Below are 6,502 nucleotides of genomic sequence, written 5' to 3'. Positions count from 1 at the left end.
CAAGAGACCTGTGACCACGAGACCAGAGGACGATGGACCGCAAGGCTTATTCCTCTGGTCAGACCGTGGACGGAGCGACGGCATGGAGAAGTGGAGTACTACATGACCCAATTTTTAACGGGTCACGGGTACTTCCGCGCTTACCTCCATGTCACAGGGAAAGCGCCATCCCCCGACTGCCTGTATTGTCCCGGTGTACGGGACGACGCTGAGCACACCTTTTTCAAATGTGCTCGGTGGGCGGCAGATCGAGGGACATTAGAGGCGGATCACGGAGCACTGAGTCCCCACAACGTGGTTGCGATGATGCTCCGTGACCTGGGCAGCTGGGAAAGCGTAGCCCGATTCGTCGGCAACATACTCAGGGCCAAAAAGGTTGACCTGGACAGTCCTGAAAATTAGGTAGCACCTAACAGGCTAGTATAGGAGGACTCGACCGGAAGTAATGTGATAAACGGTTCCGGGTCGAGCCCTGGTAGAAAGGGGGGTGGTTTTAGTCGGTAGTCCGCTGATGGTGATTGGATAATACCATCAGCGGGAGCCCGACACTCCGTGCGTAAATGCATTTCCACCTCCCTCCTCAAAAAAAAAAAAAAAAAAAAAAAAAAAAAATTATTATTATTATTATTATTTATTGTTAATTTTCTTTAACTTAAGAAAAAATTAGTAATCGTACATAAAAAAAAATTAAACTGAAAATTATATCGTTACTTGTATTTTCATTTCCCGCAGATATTAGATATAACACCGATATCTTTATGATTACATTTTTTCTTTTCAATTATTAAATGTAAAATATTAAAGAGAAACTCTGGAAGGATTTTTAATTACTTTATCTGCAAAGAAAAATAAAATATCTTGAAGAATTTTATTTTTTTTATTTTTATCTGATATTATATGTCTGTTGGCATTTTTATCGATAAATTTTTTACGTTTTTCTTTTTTAAATGTTTTTTGTGCGTGATGAATTCTTTTTTGTTTGTTTTTTTTTTTCATTGAATGATTATAGTACTATATTCTGGAGAAGAGAGAGAGCCAATGTTTTGTTATCGTGCCAAGAGACGAGAATGAACAATACTGTATATACTAGTACAGTAGTGGTTTAGTCGTAAGGTGGCTGTTCTACCATCACATTCTTCTAATCCGTATGCCACAGGTGTCTACAATATACTTTTATAAGAAACTTCGGGTTTCTTAAGAAAAACGTTATATTTTTATTATATTTTATGCAATTTTTTTTCGAGAAGTAAGTAGAATACAAATATTAATTTTTTTTTTAATAAGGTAGTATTTTTATACAAAATTAGTTTAATTTCTTGTGTTATTAATAAAAATAACTATAATAATTACTTAAAAAGTAAATTCATTTCATTTAGTAAAATGAAACAGACATGATTAGAAGCTACAGAATTTGTTTCTGGTTGTAATTTTATTTTATAAAAATCTTATATTTATTATTTTTGTGTTTTTTTGTTTTTTTTAATTTTATCCGGAACTGTACTGTGAATTCTTTATAATTGAAAAATAAATAAATTTAACTTTTTAACAACCATTATTTCATAATATTTCTTGAAATGAAGGAAGTAAAAATAAATAGTAATAAATTCACGATTATATGATACTTTTATAGTACTTTTTAAATTTTACTTTGTTTTTTATATTATAAAATGTGTGATCATAAATAACATCGTATTTGTGCGAGTGTACGTTTAGGTATGTGTAAAGCTACAGCAGCTTTTTTTCGTGACTGTTATTTAAATCATAATATAATTTTTTTTAATGAATTCTCTCCAGCGAGCTAAATATAATATTTACGACGACCATCGTGGAGGAGTGATACCGTCCCCACCTTTCATCTGAATGGTTCTGGGTTCGAATCCTGGTTAGACTTCCAATTTTTCTTACGTTATCAGCATTCATTTATTATAAAGTAACTACAATTGGAAGTAAACCTGTCGTTGCTTAGAAAATAAATAAATAATAATAAATCGATAGACATTTGGATCATATATTTTTGTATCTAATGATTTTTTCTGCAATATTTTTGCACATTCTTTCTTCATTTATACGAGAAGATTTTTTAATTTTTATCGCTATAATCAGTTATATATGGAATAGTCACTACCTTATAACCTTATATATATATACTATATGTTTTTTGTAATATTTAAAATTTAAATGGTTTTTTCCTTAAGTAATGTTTTTACGCAAATAATTTTTCTTTTAAGGTAAAAGTGATGATATAATAAGAATAAATAAGAATAAGAAATCGTTATATATATATAATAGAAATAGTCTTCTTAATCATATATCTTATTTTAAACGTTGAATTGCGCTGTACAAATAAAAAAGTCGCTGTTTTTAAGTTTCATCTCTCTCAATATGACCTAGATTCTTTCCTTTTAAAAACAATATTAACTTTTATTTTTCAATATCACAAAATTCAATAATAAAAGCCCTAATAGATACGATAACTGTTCTTCGTTTCTTCAAATCTTCATATGATTTACAAACTATTACCTATTTTTCAATAGTTACATTCTAAAATATAATAATTAAAAATAAGAAACAAAATCTGCCAAATATAAGGAAATTTTGTATAATAGTTTAATTTATTTTTTTAAATTATGAAACTCTTTTTTATTCAAGTATTTTTATATTAACTTATTAAAGTATTACTTGTTAATATTACTTATTAAAGTATTTTATTATTATTTTTTTATTATTGAGTTTTTTATGTTCTATAAATATTTATCAACAAAAAAAATCCCTTTCGGCACGCCTGAAGGCAAAGGTAGATTTCACCGGTGCTTAGTAGGGAATAAAAAAGATTTCCACCTTAAAGTTAAGAAAAATTTCAAGTTTACTCAAAACGACAACGGTTGCATGTAAAAAGAGTTTCACATGTTTAGTATACAAGCCCCATCTTACAATTCCAGCAACATTTTTTTCATCCCTTGCCACAAGGGTTGGTCATACTGAAAATTGTTTCAGACAAAAGTTTTAGGTAATGTTAAGAGAACTTTAAATCGATTCAATACTGTACCTATTAAGAAAGATATAATTTTTTTTTTGTGTCTGAAACCCCGTTTTTTCCATCCCTGGGCCAATGGTTGGTGATATCAAAAATCTTTACTTAGATAAGTTTTAGGCCCTTATTCAGAGAATAGTAGGACTTTTAAACCTCAATATTTTGTTTTTTTTTTTTAAAAGCCACCCCCGTAGTCTGATTTTGTCCATTAACGAACTCGACCGACATTTTGGGTCGTTGTATTTAATGTATCAATTTGAAAGTGTTTGGCGCAAAATTACGGCAGTTATCGAGTCCACAAGAAAATGAATTATATATATATGTATATACAAACTTCTGAACTGACGGTGGTATTGGGGTCTGGGGGATGTGAAACGCGAATATATGTCGACATTTTTCGTATCTCGAATCATGGTACCCATTACAATAGGTATTTCATATAAATCTACCTAATAACATACCGGTTCTTTTTCTTCAGTAGGGTACCAGGTTAATAAAATACTTATTTTTTCCTTTAATATTTTCAATATTTTGAATAAAATATTAATTAAATAAATAAATCAGTTTTTTTTTTAATACTTTTATTTATAGTCGCATCAACAATTAAAGTCATTAGCGAGTTATCAGTGTAATGTAACTGCACCGGTAAACACATAGTCTGAATCTGAAACTGAAGCCGACCATTACTGAGACGTGTGGTTAATTGAAACCCAACACCAATATCCACGATCTAGTACTGAAATCCAAATAAAAGCAACTACCTTTATTAGAATTTGAACTTGAGAACTTCGACTTCGAAATCAGCTGATTTACGATGACGAGTTTACCACTAAACCGACCCACAAATTGATTTTTAACTAAAATAAAATTTTAATGTTAAAATATTATGATTTTTTTTTTAATAATTTATTTTTTATTTAGGAATTTTTAATTTCAGTGTTAAATGTTACGAAATATTTTTTCTATCGAAACTTTTTTCTTCCATTTCTGTCGTTACCAATAGATTTCATTTTAATGTTTTTTTCAAAATATAAAAATGAATTTTAATCTAAATTAGGTCTGTAGTAATAATATGCATTAGAATCATATTTTATAAAAAATATTAAGTATCAAAAATAGTACTCAAAGCATTTAATGATTGCATGAAATAAAATTTTAGTAATTTTTAAGTAACACAAAAACTACTTTAAAATTTCCACATTCTTTTTAATCGATGATTAGAACATTGAACGTTACTGGAACTACAAAATTATAGTATGTTTCCAAGATATGATAGCAGCATTGTTTTTAAACGTTCTTCTGCACATCCATTGAAAAGAACGAATATATTGTGGTTTTATTTTAAAATAAGAATACCGGATTTTATCTTAAAGTTATTATCTTATACCATCATAATTTATTGGTAGAAATATTATTCCTACACAAAAGTACATAATAAAATTCAACTTTTATTTCGCGCAAGAGTGATTTGAAAATTTTAAAAATGTCCTTCCGTGAGTATTTCATATAAAAAGATAAAATACATTTCAGTCATGATTTATAATTAACTTTTGATGCAAATTTTATTACTAATAAAATGTTTTTTTTCTTAATACTTTTATTTATAGTCGCATCAACAATTAAAGTCATTAGCGACTTATCAGTGTAATGTAACTGTACCATTAAATTTTTAGTCTTAAACAAACTCAGGCCGACTACTCCTGAGACGTATGGTTAATTGAAACCCAACCACCAAAGAACACCCGTATCCACGATCTAATATTCAAATCCGAATATAAGTAACTCCTTTATTAGGATTTGAACCTGAGAACTTCGAATTCGAAATCAGCTGATTTACGACGATGAATTTATCACTAGACCAACCCGGTAGGTAATAAAACATTGTTTTTGTGTAATAAAAAAATTAACAGGTGAAAATAAGATAGAATGGGATACAAATGAATATACAGCTATTTTAGATATATTCGTCGCGAATGTAAATAAAATGATAAAAATATCAAAATATTTATTTATATTTATAAGTGAAGGCGGGTTTTTTTTTATTAATTGAAGTCTAAGATAGCAAGGAATCTCTGATTTCTCAACATCATTGAGATTTTTAATGTTCTTGAACAACTATATGTTCTTTGAATATCACAAATCATCATTTTTTCTTAATAAAAGATCCTAATAATGTAGAATACCTGAATGTGCATAAGAACTTTAAAATTTCAAAACCATAAAGTTGTCTAAGTAACAGAACATTAAAAAGGAATAGATTAATTTTCAAAATATTTAAATTTTAATTACAGTAGGATAAAAACTCTCTGGGGCTAAGTAGATCTACAATATCTCGTTTACAAAATTGTGGTTGTTTTTTAAGGGTTAAAAACATTATAAAATTTAATCGTTCTAATATCACAATATTAAAATTTTTTTCAGCAATTCTGAAGATTACTCCAGACTAACTATTTGCGTTAAAAATAAATCCTGAAGGATAACAAGGATTAAGTTTTTTTTATCATTCATATAACTATCATGATATTATTTTTCTCTTTGTTTATTTTGCATTTCTATATTAATTTCTTCATCTTCACATATTTACATCCTACTTTCTCAATTATCTATTTGATATTTTAAATTTTCTTTTCCTCTGGTGTTGTTTACCCTTATATTTATCTTTTTATTATCAAATTAAATCTAAATCCATTAATAAATGGGCTAGTTCACTTTTCTAAGAGATACTCCCGTAAATTTCTCTCTTCTTCTATTTGTATTAAAACCTCTGTAACTTAATCGATTCATCCTTTTTAAAATTCCTTTTGTGAATTCATATTTAAAAGTATTTATCTTTGTTTTCAGTTACTCAATTTCTGTTTCTGTAGGTCTAAATAATGGTTTTTTTAAAGATTTTTTTTAATTCCTTGATTTATATTCGATATTAGCTTTTTTCTTTAGCGTATTGATTTCTTTAAGCTCTCCTGATTTACTTAAATCAAGCCTCTTTTGGATCCAATCTAGATCGTCTAAATTTTTATAGTTTTGTGGTTTAAATAAAAAAAAACTCATCCATTTTTTTTTTATGTATTATGTTACCTCATTAATATTTATAAATTTTCCGTACAATTTTTAATTTTGGTTTTACTTTGATTATTTTTCAAACTGAATTTTATTCTAATCAGTTAATTTTTCTTCTTATGAAATTATTTTTAAATTGTTATTTTCTGTTCGTAGATATTTACTTAAAATTTAACTTTTTTTCTTTTAATTCCTTTATTACTTATTTATAAACAATTTTAAAAATATAGGGAGATCAGAGATAGAAATAATATAATATTATAGAATAATATTGGTGAAAGAGTTAGAGATTTAAAAAATATTGGGTAGCCCATTTTTTCTATGCTTATATTAAACAAAATATATTTGTATGAATTATAAAAAAAACTTCTCTTCATTATTTTAACGCTTTTTTTCTTAAAATTTTAAACATTT

At 27.6% G+C, this 6,502-nt stretch overlaps 1 protein-coding gene across 4 annotated transcripts in view; it reads left to right on the top strand.

The window, feature by feature from the left end:
- Positions 1-1,106: 1,106 nt before the first annotated feature.
- LOC142328926 (uncharacterized) overlaps positions 1,107-6,502 on the top strand; it is a 48,091-nt gene continuing 42,695 nt past the window's right edge. For all 4 annotated transcript variants that reach the window (XM_075373099.1, XM_075373097.1, XM_075373098.1 and 1 more), the window contains exon 1: positions 1,107-1,246. The gene's annotated coding sequence lies outside the window, so the exon portion shown is untranslated. The remainder of the gene's footprint in view (positions 1,247-6,502) is intronic.

This window comes from Lycorma delicatula, chromosome 8 (genome assembly GCF_047948215.1).
Source record: "Lycorma delicatula isolate Av1 chromosome 8, ASM4794821v1, whole genome shotgun sequence".
NCBI classification, from domain to species: domain Eukaryota; kingdom Metazoa; phylum Arthropoda; class Insecta; order Hemiptera; family Fulgoridae; genus Lycorma; species Lycorma delicatula.
Note: the sequence above shows the minus strand (reverse complement) of the source record. Positions and strands in the feature narration are given on the sequence as shown.